This window comes from Cnephaeus nilssonii (genome assembly GCF_951640355.1).
Source record: "Cnephaeus nilssonii genome assembly, chromosome: 4".
In the NCBI taxonomy this organism is placed as follows: Eukaryota; Metazoa; Chordata; class Mammalia; order Chiroptera; family Vespertilionidae; genus Cnephaeus; species Cnephaeus nilssonii.
The window spans coordinates 12,602,073-12,621,078 of NC_137075.1; the positions used below are offsets into that span (position 1 = coordinate 12,602,073).

Here is a 19,006-nt window from a genome sequence, read left to right on the forward strand (position 1 = left end):
GGATCAATGCCTATATCCTGGTAATGGTATTGTTTTATAGTTTCCCAAGATGTTACCATCGGGGGAAATGGGTAAAACATACACAGGATCTCTTTGTATTATTTCTTACAAGTGCATTTGAATCTATATCTCAAAATTAAAAGTTTAAACATTAAATAAAAATCTACTTCAAAGAAACTTCCAAATGCAACCCATTTGTAAATGGGCTACTTTCTGTAATTGTACTTTAAATAAATCTAATTAGATGTTCCTGTCATCAGTGCCATCTTAAGAAATCCAAATTGGAAATGTTTCTACAAAAAAAGTCATTGATCCAAAGTAAAGTATTTTATACTGAATAAGAAATGAAGGCATTGTGTCCAATTAAAAATGTTTATTTGACAGGTTGTATGGGCACTTAAAAAGGACCTCTAATACCCAGGGTGTCTCTAACATAGAGCAGGATTCCTTCAAATAATTTTCAGAAGTTCAATCCATTCCCCAAGATAATTAATTTTCAAAATCTGACTTATATTTGAGAAATAACAAGAAAGCAACTCTTTAAGAAAGGGAGGTGGCTGGGCTATCTCAAATATAATGCTACTATAAATATTTCAGAAAACCAGTCTTTGAACTCCAGAGTTCTAAAGACTTGCAGGTTTTATTCTTGAAAATAAAAAGATGAGATAAAAGTTGGGCCTTCTACATGGAAGAATGAGCTACTGAGAATGCTTCAGTGCCCTTATGCTCTCGGATTCCATAAAACCAGATCCAAACCCTGAACTGTCCCTGCTGAGGCCAAACCTACTCACACTGGACGTTCCTGTTAGAACTATCCCTGTCAGATTAGCCCTGGGGCCGCCACGGAATGCACCGATGAGAGGAAGCTTCTATTCAGTTCACTGGAGGATAGGACAACAGCCCAAGAAGACGTTCCAGCTTCTCTCATCGGCCCTCCAAGCCCCTTCAGCCCACCCCTTCTCTAAGCCCTGCCTGCCTTGTGTCTCTTTTTAAAAAAAAAAAAAACTGAATTCACTGGGGTGACATTGGTTAATAAAATTATATAGGTTTCAGGTGTACAATTCTAAAATACATCATCTGTACATTGTATTGTGTGATCACCACCACAGGTTAAGTCTCCTTCCATCACCATTCCCCCATCCCCCCTCTACCTCCTTCTACTTTCTCCCACTCCCTTTCCCTCTGGTAATCACCACACTGTTGTCTGTGTCTATGGGTTCTTTTACTTTTTTGCTTAATCTTTTCCCCTTTTTCACCCAGCTTCCAATAGCCCTACCATCTGACAGCTGTCAGTCTGTTCTCTATCTGAGTCTGTTTCTATTTTGCTTATAAGTGAAACCATATGGCACTTGTCTTTCTCTGACTGGCTTATTTCACTTAGCATAAAACTCTCCAGGTCCATTCATGTTGTCTCAAAGGGTAAGATTTCCTTCTCTTTTACGGCCAAGTAGTATTCCATTGTGTAAATATACCACAGCCTTTTATCAGCACTCATCTTCCACAACCAGACTCCCCGCCCCTAGTCCCTCTAGCTCCCTCATACCCAGAAACTGCTATCAGTTTTCCAATTTGATTCTAGCTCCCTCACACCCAGAAACTGCTGCCCCCAACAACAGGCTCCCTCAGTGGCCTCGGCCTCTCCAAGGCATCTGATCCTTTCTGACCACTTCCAGCTTCATGGAACATGCTCTTTTGAAACATTTCTTTGCCTCTCCCCATGCCGTGCTGCCCCCCTCCCAACCTTCAGTTGGTTCCTGGTCCTATCTTCCTTTCCTCTTCCTCAAATGTCTACTTCCCAGCACTCTGACCTTGGCAGGCACTCTTCACACTCTACCTCTCCCAGAGTGAGTTCAGCCACACCTAAGACAGAATTCAGGATGGCGGTCATTCCTGGGGTTCAGAATACCAGGTATCTCACAGGAACACGGGCCTCAAGACATATAATGCGACACTGGTCCTCTCCTCTCCCATCATGACATGTGCCCCTGTTTACCTGACTACAGCTTCACTCAGGCTCATCACTCCCATCCCAGCCATCACCAAGTCTTGCTACCTAAAGCTCAGCCTTCCTCAATACTTCCACTTTCCCATCACACTCTCATTGCCTCTTGTCAGGACTCTTGCAAGGGCTTCCAACTGCCCCTCCCACATCCTCCCAAACACATCCTCTCCACTGCCTGCAGAATGCCTTCCACCCAGCCCAACCTGGTGCATCACTCCTAACCAAACCCCAGCACCAGCTCCAGCAGTGGTTCCCCGAGAGGGCCTGGCAGCTGTGGGCCAGGCAGCCAGTCACTTCTCAGTGCTGGACAAACTTTTTGAATTAAATGTTCTTGGAGAATAAATGTAAGACTGTCCTTGTAAAAGAGTTACTTTCACCCTCTTGCATTTAGATATTCGTCAGTAGGAGAGAAAAAAAGAATCAAGTTACAAATAAATACTTGGGAAATGACACTTAACCCAGGGATTATCTCAGATAGACCAAGATCTGTGGTGACTTACTTTACAGATGTATTACTAATAGCTGAGACATTACAGGGTACTTTAATGCCATGTTTTATCACATGTGGACACACCCAGGAGGTGTGTGACACTTGGATAGCATCCAGCACACGTGGAAGGTGGAAAACAGAGCACCAAGAATGCCTGGCCTAGTGGAGATTCCCAAGTCCCTGTCTCTGTGATCTAGCCACTTTCTACCTCTTAGCCACATATCCCACCCCCCACACACACCCACACCCACACCCACACAGGTGGCCATGAGAAACCACAGTGACCATGATTGCTGTGTCCAAGCTGTACTCTTTCCTTCTCACTTAGAAATCCCCTAAACATTCGTTAGACTCAGTTAATATTATTTCTCCTATAAGCCCTTCCCTGATATGGTCTCTGATTTCCAACTTCTATTCTATTAGCATCCAGAAGCTAGGGTGCTTACCTCTGTATCCACATAACCTAGCAATGTCTGCCACTCAATAAAGATCATACATGTTTATTTATAAAGACTGAAAACTAGAATCAAAATAGCTTACGGTTAGTTCTTTTTGTCTCATTTTAATTCAGCTACAAAATTCTATTTGTTTTTCAGGTTTGACTAAACAATAATTAGTATCCCTCTGAAGTTCGAGAGTGACAAGTTGGTTCCTCAGTTTACAGGCAGAAAATAAAATAGATAAAGCCAGCTCGCGTGCTTTTGGACAAGAGCCTCACTTTCCATCGTTCTCTCTGCAAAGCACCTATTTCTGAGGAAGGATGATGTCAGAACTTTGGCCAGAACTGCCAGTGCAGGGAGAGCAAGACAACAAAGCTCTCTAATTGATCTGCCTTCTGAAAAGTTCCGCTTTCTTAAATGGCAATGGACTTGAGCAATCATTAGAAGTATTTTTTTAAGCTGCTCATTTCCAGGGGATGAAAAGACTTGGCAACCGGGATCTGTACATATTATGTCCTAATTTCTGCTTTGACAAGACCAGACTTGGAATCATTTCAGGTGTTGTTTATTTTTTCCATAAACTTAAAATTGTGACATCTATAAGTAAAGACAGGGACATGCCTTAGTATCCTAACATTTACACTGACACACCACTGTGAGTCTAGGATTGTGACCTCTGTACCATGAACAAATAATTTTATTTTGGGGTAGATTTTTTTAAAAAGGAAAAAAGGGGTGATATTATTTTTGGTTAACAATATTTTTCGACCAACAAATCTCCTTCTCCCAGATAATCTAAATCAGCCAAGCAATGAGTCTGTCTCACTGTCTCTTTCTCAAAGCTTATGAAGAACTTCACTAGCTTCAGATGACAATCTTTCAAGCTCCAAGGTCATGTGTAGGTCACTGGCTTAAACAACAGATGAGCAAGCCAACTCTTTTCTCCCAGGCTGCTGCCTGAAGAGCCTGGGCGTGTAGCAATGCTCAGCATGAACAGAACTGCTGGCCTCACAGTCAAAATGAAATGTGAGTTTGCCAAGGGGGAGCCTGGACCATGTTTATGAGGCCTGGCTCCAGGGATGCAGCCTCTCGCACAGCTGGACCAACATCACATTCCTGGACAACAGGCTCAGAGTCTTGAGAGTAACTGGAGATGTACAAAGAATGACATGATCCATTTAGGCTACTATATATCTAAAAATATGGGATTTCTGTCAATTCGTCTCATAGCAGAGACATAGAGGTTCTTAAGTGGGAACATGAGCTTAAAGTGGTGCAGCTGGTGGAGTGAGGCTCTCCTACTCCACAGAAGACTCTAGAGGCTCTTTCTTTTCTATTCTATTGTTGACTCAAAGCTTTGCACCACAGTGGTTTCCTTTGCTGACCCCAAACACCAAGAGGGAATGAACAATTCTTACTCCTGAATGAGAAAGAAAAAGAACCTATGTTTCGTCTTAAGGACTGCATGAAAGGGCAAATATTTGGCCCATGTTACAAAGGAGTAACAGGAGGACTATCCAGACCTCAGAAATACACTGGAAACAAGGAGGACCTGGGCAGCTTTCTTTGCAACCGTGTTTCCCCAGCCTCCACCAACCAAGAAACTCCATGTGCCCTTGGTTGGTGGCACTGTACCTTCCCTCTCCAGCTCAGTGTGGTTCCTATTGTGAAGTTCATTGTCATTTTCCTCCAGAAACAGTTATAAGGGATGGCTGTGCACTTGGGCCAACCCACAAAAGCCTGATAAACCTGTAATAAAGTGGAACCACATTACCAATAATTCCATAAAACTGAACCACTATATGTCACAGCTTAAAATGTAGTACCTGTGGCTCCAATTGGAGAGCCTAAAACACAGCTTCCTAGCAGCACAAATGGTGACTTCCTACCCTAAAGTTTAGGCAGCAACTCTTGTTTTGGGGCAGGGGCTACCACATTGAGAAGGGCACTATCTGAAGACCAAAGTGTGGGAGAACGAGGTAGGGGGATGAAGTCGACTGTGAGGGCAGCAGAGCGAGTGATAGGGGCTGAGTTCAGGAGGATGAGTAATTTCTGCGGTTGGTGGAAGATACTAAGAACTAAGAAGTTTAAGAAAAGAAAATAATGGGAAGATAATGAAGTTTAGCTTTCTGAAACATTTACTTCATTTTCTTATATTTCTCATTTTACTGCATCAGGTAATAACTTGGTTTCAATCTGGAGACCAAAAATCACGTATCTAGATTAAGACTCCTACAGTCCCATGCAGTTCTGAAAAACGGAGATTCTGTAATTCTGGGGCAAAGTGCTGCCGTCTCCTATTCACCAAAGTAGAGAGAACTAAGAGAAAGAAAAGAAAGCAGGGAATCAAGATAAGAAGGAAACAGGAAATAAAGACAAGAAGGGGATATTAGGAGAGAGAAAGTATGTAACACAAGACATTTCTGGAGTGAGAATAATTAGAGTATAATAGTGAACAAAAATGATCCCACCTCAGCTTCCCTCTAACACAGACTCAGTCTATAGCAGACAATCCGTTTAAAGACCCTTAAGTTATCTCATGGACTCCCTATACCAGAGTGGGCTATTTATTAGCATGGATGAAGAACTCCCTTCAGGGCTATCTATGAAAAATACAAAATTAGTGGGGTAGTGTACATTATGTCAGAGGAAAGACAGGAAATAAATAGGCAAATATAGCCTCAAATGACTACATTTACTGAGTTTTTCCTGCTACTCCTAACTCCTTCTGTGGCTTTCTTCAGTTCATATTCCTACCACAGTGCCACTGGCCCCCAATCTGAGTTCCATGAGGACAGATTTTTTTCTGTGTTGTAGTTGTCTGTTAAACTCCAGTGTCCAGCCGAAACCGGTTTGGCTCAGTGGATAGAGCGTCGGCCTGCAGACTCAAGGGTCCCAGGTTCGATTCCGGTCAAGGGCATGTACCTTGGTTGTGGGCACATCCCCAGTCGGGGGTGTGCAGGAGGCAGCTGGTCGATGTTTCTCTCTCATCGATGTTTCTAACTCTCTATCCCTCTCTCTTCCTCTCTGTAAAAAATCAATAAAATATATTTAAAAAAAAAACAAAACTCCAGTGTCCAGAATAGTGCCTAGGACATAGGAAGTGCTCAATTAACATTTGTTGAAGAAATAGAATGAATAGTACATATTTTACAGGGAGAGTGACAAAACATAGAGGTTTTTTCAAAGGCTAGTTGCCCTCTCATTGCTTTCCCCACCCTGCAATCTATGATCACAGTCCCTGCTGGTTTTAGGGAGACTATTCCACAAGCCTGAATTATTTTGCTTCCTTCCCAAGTATCTCTTTAGGAAGATTTTCCTCATTAAGCAGTGTGTGATTTCAATGCAGGACTGCCTTGCAAGTCTCTCATGCATTCTGACCGAGGCATGGCATCACGGACGCCAATCCACTTCACCTGGACCAAGTGCATGCAGGGCCCTGCCTGCAGCCTCTCAGGTAAGCTAAATGACGTGGTAAACCGGAAGACAGCGTCACAACAGGCCAGCCCGAAATGTGTTCTGGTGATGGCTGAGTGGGCAAGTCCAGTCCTTTCTTTCCAGAAACACAACACTGCTCTCTATACCAACAAGTATTAATTCAAATCCCTAGTGCACAGTCCAGGATATGAAAATTACAGTAATCTAATCTTGTAGAGGAAGAAGTATGAATCATCATTACATGGTCTGACACAGAGCAGAATGATGAATCCAAGGTTGCACGGAGGTTAGGGTCCACAGCAGCGCCCACCACACCAACACCAGAGCAGTTTGTGCCCCAGCGGAGCGGAAGCAAGGAACAACAATGGCACATTCTCAGGGCCCCACTTTAAGGCTGTTTATTCTGAGGGAAATTCTGTGACGAAGGGGGCAGAGGAGGAGGAATTGGGGGCTAAAAATTTTGCCTCTTCTATCTTCTGACTGGTAGAAATGGCTTCAGTTCTGAAGCTTACTTACAACTGTCTAATCATAACATCAGAGAAAATGGCCAGAAACCCCAATTCTCTCCAGGGGAAAACAACAGAATATACAGAGGACAGCAGGACAATGAAAAACAAATCCAGTCAGAATGATCTCTTAACCACATCACAGAAACATCCAGTTCTGGCCTTTTCCTGAAACTTTCAAAAGGACCACCGAAGCTCCCCATCAAGAAACCACAGCTCCAGTGCACTTGGGAAGTTGGTCAGGGTGCCCACAGCCCTGAACCATCGCTTGCCTTTCCCCTCAACTTTTTCTTGTGCACAGCTGTGTTCAATTTTCTGTCCTTGGGGTTTTTAAAGGAACATTTATTCTAGGGCCAGGATTCTCAAGTTTTATGGTTATACAACTCCCTCTCCCAGAGCCAAAGAATGTTTGAAAAGCCTAAACCCAGCAAAGAGAATTAGTAAAAGTATCCAAATGAAAGTGAAATAAAAAGTTAATATTTGTTCCAATTTATATTCAACCTCTTAGTTAATTGTACTGTACCTTCTGTTTGTCTGACAAGATGTCCGTTACTCACTTTTCATGCAAATACAAGTATATGTGTGTGTGTGTGTGTGTGTGAGAGAGAGAGAGAGAGAGAGAGAGAAAGAAAGAGAGAGAAAACAGGTAAAGAACAGAGAAGTCTAAAGATGTATTTATATTCTTCCATGATTTCGGTTTCCTATTAAATGGGAAATTTTATTATAAATAAAGTCTAAATCTTACATGGGATTTAATAAAAGATCACAACGAAAGAGATTCCTTCAGGAGTTTTATGTGCTTGTTTTCCCTATTTAGAGAGCTGGATAGTAGTAGGATTTTTGGTAGAAGGACAGCAGTTTTAAAAGTAAAACTACAGCCTGGCCCGCATGGCTCAGTGGTTGAGCGTTGTGGGCTTGATCTCCAGTGTGGGACGTGAAGGAAGCTGCTGATCAATGACTCTATCTAATTATTGATGTTTCTATCTCTCCCCCACCCCCTCCTCTCTGAAATCAATAAAAATATATTTTTAAAAAATAAAACTATATTTTACTTAAAAAGTCAAATTATTGGCATTTTTAATTGTAATGCTCTACTAAGTACATTATCAACATCCCCAAATCATCACCACACACACACCAAAAAGAGAGCATGAGGCCCCACCAGCCCCTGAAATGCTAGCCAGGTTCCCAGTGCAGCTCAAACCAGCAGTCCCTTACCTGTCCTTGCTGTTCTTCTTTCTTCAGGTCACCCAGACTCCCACGTCTCAAAGCAGTTTGCCCAAAGGCTCTGCCTGCACAGGCTCACAAATATCACTTTCATGTTTGTCCCAAACGCTAGCTGACTGCTTCCTACAACTCATCTGATCTGACAGACAAAGCAAAGTGCAGGCTCTGGACCTGAGGTCTGTGACACAGCACACCACCCACAGGAGAGGCCTGGCTGCATGCCAAAACAAACAAGACATTTTCTGAGAAAGAAAGCAAATTGCATAATCCACCCTGAGCAGAAAAAACTCAATGCATCCTCCTCCACAAAATGATCTAAAATGTTGTCAGTAGCACCTGCCTAATGCAGTCCAAGTTTCTGAAACACTCAGGAGACTAAAACTAGCCTGGCCTGGCCCTTGTTATGATGGGCCTGCAGAGGGTTCTCTCAGAAAGCAGTTAGTAGTGAGGAGAGCAGACCAAACCCATTCTCTCTACAACCACTTTCATTCTTTTAAAATCATATTAAACCACAAAATATTTTCTTTTAAAAAATGAAATGAAATCAATATATGAAAAGCACCCTTTGGCATGGCTCTGGGGGCAAAATAACAGGTTGAATGAGGTTCAAAGATTCCTCCCAGATAACCACTCATTCTCCTGTGATTGGAATATGCCAGAAGTTAGTAAAATCTCTAAACCTAAGGCAGAAGATGCCTGAAAAAAACAAAATTCTAAAGTCAGAGAATTTTTTTTTAAGCTGGTGATTTCCTATTTCTTTGTGAATGACAATCTAGCTTCTAACCAAATAGGACACTACAAATATTGGTTTATCATTATAATAAATTTAATACCCTATGGATCTGTGCTCTAGAACAAATTAAGATGCTTCTTTCAGAGGAAGAAAGTAATACTGAAAAACTCTTCCCTCAAAATCCCCAAATACATGTCCCCTCCATATAAAACAAAACATAACCAAACAATAACCATATAATTTTTTTAAGCCACAAACACAATTTTATAAAGATTTTTATAAAGAACACTTATTTAACCAGGGCTTGAAAACAAGAATATTTTCTAATTTTGTGCCATGCCAGTTAGAAAACAGTGTATTTTAAATGCTGCTTTATGATAGGCTGTTTATATGCCATATCAGAGATTTGAGTTAGAACACTAAGATATAACTTTAAAAATATGAGTCACCAAACTGTGTCATGTGCATGAACGCACGCATGTACACACACACACACACACACACACACACACACACTGCTTGGACTTACACAAAATGAGCAATCAACAGGTGCTCCAAACATGATTTTTGCCCAAACCATCAAGTGGGCTTTCTAGCCTAAGTAGCAGTCCATTTTCTCAAGAGAAAGTAAAAATTGGGTTGTTACTTAAAGGAATATGTACTTTAAAAGCTGTTTCCACACAATCTAAATTAGTAAAGAAGGATAGGAAAGAATGTGCTAATGCCAGTGTAAGAGGCATGGTGAGTGGACTTCTGAGGTTTGTGGAATGTGTATGCTCAAGCATTGTATGTTTGCCTTTTTAAAAAGTTACCACTTTCCCCTCCACCTACTTCAGGACCCGCTAGAATCTGGATGCAGCAGTGATGCATGTACAGCCAGGACTCTAATTTATAAAGACTGCACCTGAAAGCCTGGAATGCCTTTTCTCTTTATTCTCAGTTCAAATAAAAATTTTCAAACAATTTGACCTAAACTTCAAAAAGCACATTAATAAAACCCTGCTTTCAGCTTTTTCCCAATCACGATAACAAAAGAAAATAAAAACCATTAGAGAAGAAAGAAAAGGATAACCTTCCTCTCTGGACCCCAGCCCAGCACTGCCCTCCTGCCCCACCCCTACCTACATACAGGTCTGCTGCTCCCCAGATGCAGGCTCCACCCCTAAGAGCTGGCTCCAAGGAAGAGAAGGCCTTCAAACCCCGCCAACTCTTGGGCGTTTCAGCAGAGCAGAAAGAAAAAGATTCTAGAGCAATTTTCACCTGTTGCCTAACTCTCACCACTTGAGCACTTATATTCCCCCTTCAACCCACTCTGACCTGAAGTCTCCCTCCTGAACTACTCTTATCAAAGTCATGAACAACACCTACCCTGGCAGTTCCAAAGGACACTTCTGTCCTCTTACTGACCTCTTAGTCACACCAGCTCTGTGGACCCCTCCCTCCTTCTCAAGTCTGGGTTCAGTGACACAGCATTCTCCTACTTTCTTCCTTTCTCCCTGGCTGGTGCTCCTTCTGTTTTCTTTGTGGTTCTCCTCTTTCCACCTCATCCTTAGCCTTGTTCATTCTCATCCCCTCTCCCTCTCTGTCTCTCTTTCTCTCTCTCTCCCCATATTCACCTTTGCCTATGGATTTACCTATCATCTAAATTTTATCTCCATCCAGGTGCACACTCAACTGTCTACTTAAAATCTCTAATTGGATATTTAACAAGTACTCAAACTTAGTATGTCCACAATAGAACTCTGGATTCTCAAAGCTGGCCCTCCCCATTTAAAAAACAAAACCCTCAAAAAACAAGAACAACTCCCAGTCTTTCCTCTCCTTCTCAGAAGTTGTCATGGATAAAACTTAGGAGTCATTTTTAATTCCTCCTTAGTCCTTGCTTCCATATCTCATCTATCACCAACTGCTGGCAATTACACCTGCAAAGCATATCCTGCTTTATGTACACAACAGCTTTATTGATACACAAATCACATACCAGACAATTTGTCAATGTAAACTATACAATTCAATGGTTTTTAATATATTCATAGAGTTGTATAATCATTAACAAAGCCATTTCAGACATTTTTGTCACCCCACAAGGAATCTTGTACCCTTTAGCCCTCACTCTCAATTTCCACCTAGGCACAACTACAGTTCAGTTCTAGGCAACCATTAATCTCCTTTCTATCTCTATGGCCAATTTGCCTGTTCTGGAAATTTTATATAAATGGAATCATGTAATAGGTGGTTTTTTGTGTCTGGCTTCTTTCATTTAGCGTCGTTTTCAAGATTCATCAATGTTGTAGCATGCATCAATTCCCCTTCTCTTTTTATAGCCAAATAATATTCTATCATATGGACATACAACATTTTCTTAGTCTGTTCATCAATTTGGTGTTCATTTGGATTGTTTCCATTCTTTGATAATTAAAATAATACTGCTACGAACATTTGCATTTTCGTATAGACATAAGTTTTCTTTCCTCTTGGGTATATATCTAGAAGTGGATATGCCACATCATACAGTTCCTCTATATTTTCCTGGCTGAGGAACTGCCAGACCATTTTCCAAAGCAGCTTCTCTGGAAAGACTTTCCCTTTCCACTAGTAGTGTATGAGTTTCAGTTTCTCCATATCCTCACCAACACTTGTTACTGTCTGTCTCTCATAATGGAATGAAATAGTATCATTGCGATTTTGATTTGCATTTCCCTGATGACTAGTGTTATTGAGAATCTTCTCATGTATTTATTGGTCATTTGCATATCTTCTTTGAAGAAATGTCTATTCAGATCTTTGCCTATTTTTTTAAGTTTATTTCTTTATTTAAATACTAAAGGCCCAATGCATAGAATTCATGCAAGAGTAGGCCTTCCTTCTCACGGCTGCCTGCACCAGCTTCCCTCCAGCACCTGGGACCCGGGCTTCCCTTGCAGCCCCGGCTTCGTCAGGAAGGATGTCTGCTCTAATTAGCATATTATGCTTTTATTATTATAGATATTTTTATTCATTTCAGAGAGGAAGGGTGAGGGGAGAGAGATAGAAACATCAATGATGAGAGAGAATCTTTGATCGGCTGCCTCCTGCACACCCCACAGTGGGGATCCTGTGGGGATCAAGCTCGCAACCCGGGCATGTGTCCTGACCGGGAATCGAACCATTACCTCCTGGTTCAGAGGTCAATGCTCAACCACTAAGCCACACAGGCGGGGCAATCTTTGCCTATTTTTAAACTGTAAGAATACAGCTGAGGTGTAAGAGTTATTTATATATTCTAGATACTAGTTTATTATCAGATTAGCGAATATTTTCCCCCTACTCTGTGGGTTGTCTTTTCACTCTCTTGATAACGTCTTTTGATACACAAAAATTTTTATTTTGTTGAAGTCCAACTTATCTATGCTTTTTTGTCACTTGTGTTTTTGGTGTTATAACTAAGAAACATTGCCTAAGCAAAGGTTATGAAGATTAACACCTATATTGTTTTCCAAAAGTTTTATGGTTTTAGTTCACATTTAGGCCTTTGATATATTTTGGATATAGTGTGAGGTAAAGGTCTAACTTCATTCTTTTCCATGTGGATATCCACTTGTCCCAGAACCATTTGTTGAAGAGACTATTCTTTTCCCATTGAACTGTCTTGGAATATTTAAAAAAAATCAATTATCATAAATGTACAGTTTTATTTCTGGTCTATTAATTCTATTCCAAAGATCTATATGCCTATCCTTAATCACACTATCTTGATTACTGTGGCTTTGTGTTAAATTTTGAAATTGGGAAGTGTGAGTTGTCCAATTTTGCTGTTTCTAGATTGTCTGGGTTATTGTGGGTCCCTTACATTTCTATATAAATTTTAGAATGAGCTTTTTCAATTTCTGCAAAGAATCCAACTGAGATTTTTATAGAGATTGTATTGAATGTGTAAATCAATTTAGGAAATATTTCCATTTGAACAATATTAAGTCTTTTGGTCCAAAAACATGGAATTTTTTTTCCATTTATTTAGATTTTCCTAAATTTCTTTCAATTATGTTTTATAGTTTTAAGAATATAAGTTTTACACTTTTTAGTTACATTTATTCCTAAGCACTTTATTATTTTTCATATTATTGTAAAAGAAATTATTTTCTTAATCATTTCAGAGGTTCATTATAAGTGGGAGGCAGTACAATTAAAATTTGTATCCTGCAACCTATCTGCACTTGTTTAATAGTTCTAATAGTTTAGTGGATTCTCCATAAACAAGATCATGTCATCTGCAAATATAGTTTTACTTCCTTCTATCCAATCTAGAAATCTTTTATTCCATATTTGTTCCTAATTATCCTGGCTAGAACTCAGTAGTACCATACTGAATAGCAGTGATGACACTGGACATCAGTCTTGTTCCTGATCTTCAGAGGAAAGCTTTTAGTCCTTCACGATGAAGTATGATGCTAGCTATGGGTTTTTCATAGGTACCCTTTCTCAGGTTAAAAATGTCCCCCTCATTCCTATTTGTTGCTGTTGTTTAGTGGGTTTCTTTCCTTTTTTTTTATCATGAAGAGGTATTGGATTTTATCAAATGCTTTCTCTACATAAAACACAGACCCTTGCACTCGCTTTTCCCTGTAAATGCTCTCTCTATACTATCTCCATAGCTCATATTTCTCATATTTACAGGTATCTAAATCTGGGCAGTCCTAGACCATCGTATTCAAAAGTCCTCATCCACCATTATCTCTTCCCTAGTCAGTCTATCATATAACCTTCAGAATATTTAGCCATTATTATTATAAGCATAAACTTTGATAACACTTGTATAAGGTTTAGTAATTGCCAATACATATTTATCATTTTAACCCTCACAACAACCTTACTAGGTAGGTGGTATTATCACCAATTTATGGGCGTGGGAATTAGTCTTGTTCAAGGTCATGCAGTTTATAAGTAGCAGACTCAGGATTAAAACCCAGGCTCCCAGCCCTAAATGGTTTGGCTCTGGGGATAGAGCGTCGGCCTGCAGACTGAAGGGTCCCAGTTTCGATTCTGGTCAAGGGCATGTACATTGGTTGTGGACACATCCCCAGTAGGGGGTATGCAGGAGGCAGCTGGTCGATGTTTCTCTCTCATCGATGTTTCTAACTCTCTATCCCTCTCCCTTCCTCTCTGTAAAAAAATCAATAAAATATATTAAAAAAATAAAAAAATAAAACCCAGGCTCCCTAGCTCCCCAGACCATTCCCTTAAATACGTTATCATGCCTGTCAATAATTGTTCTTACTTACTTCTTACCTTACTTACTATCTATACACAAACATTGCCAATCTTATTTATTGTCCTGTTTTTAGAATCTAACACCATACCTGGCTGGTGTTCAATAATCCTATATAATAAAAGGGTAGTATGCAAATTGTCCCCTTGGACCTGGAGTTCTCCTAGGAGTTCAACCAGGGGGTAGGGCCAGCCAGGGGGAGGGAGGCCCTGGCTGGCAGCCTGCACGAATTTCATACAATGGGCCTCTACTTCGTTTAATAAATAAATGGAATACTGGTCTCAAGGTGACCCATAAGAAAAGAGTGCCACAGGACTCTGGTAAGTACTGACAACCACACACACCCATGTTGTTTCATAAAGCTCACTCGTTTTTGAGATACTCCAGTAAGGAAGATTGTTTAACTTTAGCCCCATGTTTTCCAAACTCATTTGAGCACAGACCTATCATCCTACCCCTGCCCTCACTGCACCAATAATCTAGGGAACCCACTTTGAGAAATACTGCCCCGGAGAGGCAATTCAGATAGAACAGTTGCTGGAAGGAAGCTTCCACTTCCCTTTTAGTGGCTGGATCTGCTCTCATTTGTTTAATGAACAAATGGAACCCTGGTCTCAAGATGATCCTTAAGAAAAGAGTTCCACAGGACTCCAGTAAACTCTGGTGGCCACACACACCCATGGAGTCCATGCAAGTTCCCTCATAGCCACAGCTCAGTTAAAGAAGAAAATCCCAATCACAGAGGTGGCTTTAATTTTCTTAGAGCTCTGTTTTGCTGAATCTGATTCAAACAAATTCACCCTTCATAATGTATTTTTAACTATTCTCAGAATGCAGGCAAAAACCAATGGTGTGTTAACCACAAAACTGTTTTATTTCTTTTCCTAAATACTTACCGCAATGCCAATATTTAAATCATGGCTTCAAATGTAGAACAACTTCAAAATCTTCCGATCTCAGCTCTCTTGAGTCTTCAAGGTCATGTACTCAAACTCTCTCTGAAAAGGGAGAAAGACAAATTTCCACTTTGAAATCCAAAAAAGAAAATAGCAAATAATATAAGACAACCACATGTATGAACAAAGCAGGATACACTGCTGTGATTAAATTTCTGCTTCTAAAGAGCTTTCTCCCTTTCAATTACTTATTTTCATCAGCAACTACAAATTACAAGCAGTGGTTACCATATCTTTTTAAACCTCTTAAAAATAATTTGAACACAAACAAGGCTACAGCCCTGAGATCCTGGACTACAAAAGAAAGCCTCTGGGTTTACTAGTTGGTTAGCTGGTTAAGTGGTTAGGGTTGGCTTTTGGAAATTTTTTACTTTATGCTACTGAGGCGCTTCTTTTGATCTCCTCCCCATATTTATTCAGAACTTGCTTGTAGTGCCTTTTGAAAAAGTCATCTTAGGAAAGAGTTTGCTCAAGCACAGAGGAGTCTAAACTGGACAGCAGCCAGTGATACACCAACACTGTGTTAAGGACCAGAAGTGGGATCAGTTCTCAGTTTTTAGCAGCATATGGGAGGCATGGTGTCAGAGCCTATCTTACCTTGTATTGCAAGAATGGGGTTCATCTCCAGGCTGAGGCAGCTTATAAGGAAAACAGCCTGTGGTGTTGACCCGTGTGAAGTTCCCACAAAGCAACATCCGCCCCCCCCTCCCCCCGACCCCCGCTACAAACACACACACACACATTATTGTCATCACTGCTTGGTGACATTCAGACAGTCATGAACTCATGACTGGAAACCATATAGGTGGTTGTGATAAACACAGACAAACTATTGGGTTTAAGTAGGTTATTTTTTTGTGACAAGAATAAAATCATTTCCCCTCCTTCTCCATAAATCTATTTATTACTAAAAAGCTTTGTAGCCTTGTAAACTGGGCTAGACCAATTTAAGCCTCTATTTCCTCTAGGACTCCTCCTCAGGATACTAAACTGGGAAATAATTTGCCTGCTTTGAAAAAGGAAGACCTCTTTCTGTATTGGCCACAAAAGAAAGAAAAGATGAAAGTATTCAAAAAGAGAAAATGCTGAGAGAACCAAAAGAAGCCAAGCGGCAAGGGCAGGGAGGAATCCACACCACGCCCTCTTCTGAGAAAGCTCCCTGCTCCACCTAGGCCAGTGATGGGCAACCTTTTGAGCTTGGTGTGTCAAACTTCGCCAAAAAACTGAGCGTAACTCGGGTAGTGTGTCACTTTGAGGAAAAAACTAACTCCAAGACTCTAGTCGCAAATGTTTCATCCTCAGGAGCAGCAAATGTTTCATCCTTGGCATGCGGCCGCGTGTCATCAGAAATGGCTACGCGTGTCAGTGCTGACACGCGTGTCCTAGGTTCGCCATCCCTGATGGGCTCACACTTCTGTGGGTCCTCTGTGGGTCATAGGCCTTGTCCCCTCCCTTAATCACCCTCTGGACCAGGCTTCTCTAACTTGAGTGTGCAGAACAATCACCTTGAGGCTCTATATCTGTCAGACTGTAAGAAGAAAATCTAGTGGAGATCAAGAGCCCCAGGACCCAGAAAGAGTTTGAAAGGCCTGTACCTAAAACTTAGCACTAACTCCCTGAGCCATGGGCATTTCCTCCCTAACCTCATAGGAATCTCAAGATACATTTCAGGATTCAGCACAGATATCTCCAGTTTCCGTGTGGCCTTCCCTTACTGCCCAACTTCTTCCTCAGAGACCTTACTCTCTCCTGAATCCATGCCAAACATCTATAATAACATAAGCATAATATGCTAATTAAACCAGATCCCAAGGCTGCAGCTGCGGGATCAAGGGATCCAGGCAGCCGCGGCTACGAGGGAGGGATAGAGGCAGCTGCCACGGCTGCAAAGGCCTACTCTTGCATGAATTTCATGCATCGGGCCTCTAGTCTGATTATATACTTAATTCTCAACCGTCCAGGGTTGGACTAGCCATAGCAATAAATAAATAAGTAAATAAATCAATAAATCGTGATTATTTGAACATTTGTATTAAAAAAAAAGAACATACAATAAAATACTTTAAAGTCGACAAAACCACATATCTATTAGAAGATATCTATTGACTAGAAACACACAATAGCCTACAGATGTCACCATGGGTCTGTACCAGTGTGGGGACTGCCCTATTCCATCACCCCTCAGACATGTACTTACTATATTGGTGGCCAAGGTGTCACTCTGCTAGCATTCATTATTGGGCCACACAACTTGATGAGAAAACTATTGGTAAGTGAATAGACTGTCATGTATAGGAGCCAAGATCAGAGGCAAATGAACAATGACAACAGTGGGAAGATGCTGCAGGAGACAGGGCAGCAGGACACTAAGGGGGAGGGACCCCCTTCAAAGACCACTGGGCCCACTGCAGCACCTTTAGGAAGAGGAAAGGACAGCTCTCAACGACACACTAAACTGCCTAGGCTTCCTTTTAATATTTGGGGGGAGGGTGCAGAAAGCCTGAAATAAAACAAATAATAGAACATTTTAAGAGTATTAATAACCATTTTATTTATCAAGAAATTTATAGGAGTTTTTTTTTACTTGGAACTATTATTATTGTAATATTTTTACACATTAGGATAATAGCCACAGAACAGTGAATATTTTCCAAATACTGGACTTTTTACTAAATAAATGTTGATAGTCTTCACGAAATGTATATTAATGTGCATTTCAATGTACAATTTGACTGTAAAAACTTTTTTGTACTCTACTTGTCTTAAAAGTTATCTGTATTTCATATGTGTGTGTTTTTTTTCTCTAAAACAGGACTGGGTTTTTATAAGCAGGATTCTTATCTTGTATTGTATGTTGTTATTATTTCATAGGAATGAGTCTAGTGCTCAACAAATAGAGGGTGACAGGGGTATCAGTGGGCACAGGGGTAACTCATTGCCCTCCCCGCTACCTCCACCATGAGGGCTTCTGGCCATCAGCATACCATACTAGCTCCAGGAGCATGTTCACTATCAAAATAGCAACTGACGTGGGGGCACATGAAGGAGAGAGAGCTAAAATAAGCACCACGAGCCCTAGCCAGTTTGACTCAGTGGATAGAGCGTCTGCCTGCAGACTGAATTCGGTCCTGGGTTTGATTCTGGTCAAGGGCACATGCCAGAATTGTGGGCTTGATCCCCAGTAGGGGGCATGCAGGAGATAGCTAATCAATGATTCTCTCTCATCATTGATGTTTCTATCTCTCTCTCCCTCTCCCTTCCTCTCTGAAATAAAAAAATATATTTTTTAAAAATAATAAAATAAAATAAGCACCACGATGCTCCCTGGTGAGATCCAGACACACCACCACCCCTTTATGCTGCTATTGGGTGAGCTTTCTACATATCACATTACAGCACAGGTTCTTAAAAGGCAGGGTCAGGTTCTTGTACATTTTTTAATATGCTCTGGCAAAACCCCAGGAGGTCTTAAGCTTCAAAATTCAAAGGAGGTGGGTATTACCCAAAATCACAGGTAGAAAAGTTAAGTTAATGGGCAGAAATCTCAATTTTAAGTTCTCTCATTTTTTTTCTCAAAAATTTGTGGTGCCTCCTACTACTTGCCTAATAACCACCACAAAATGAATAAACAAGTAGCAAGCAAACATTGAAGAAAAACTCAGCTTGCTGTTTGATAGATATATGTGCTTGTGAATATGATTTTATATTATATTATTTACTAGTGGCCCAGTGCACGGATTCGTGCACATTGAAAGAAAATTAATTAGAAGAAAGATTTGTACGGTAATTGCATTACAGCACAATTGACAATGACAGATTGAAACACACACATGCGACTGGTGCCAGCAAAAGCTTTATATGTATCGCGCATGCACAAGTCAACGTTTATTTTTAAATTGCCAGTGCACATCATATGCACTGGCTGGTTGGTCAGTCGAAAGGTCGGACGGATGGACTGTTGGTCACTTA

At 40.9% G+C, this 19,006-nt stretch overlaps 1 protein-coding gene across 4 annotated transcripts in view; it reads right to left on the reverse strand.

The window, feature by feature from the left end:
• SVIL (supervillin) overlaps positions 1–19,006 on the reverse strand; it is a 273,866-nt gene that overhangs the window by 173,422 nt on the left and 81,438 nt on the right. For all 4 annotated transcript variants that reach the window (XM_079767917.1, XM_079767916.1, XM_079767919.1 and 1 more), the window contains exon 3: positions 14,978–15,079. The gene's annotated coding sequence lies outside the window, so the exon portion shown is untranslated. The remainder of the gene's footprint in view (positions 1–14,977; positions 15,080–19,006) is intronic.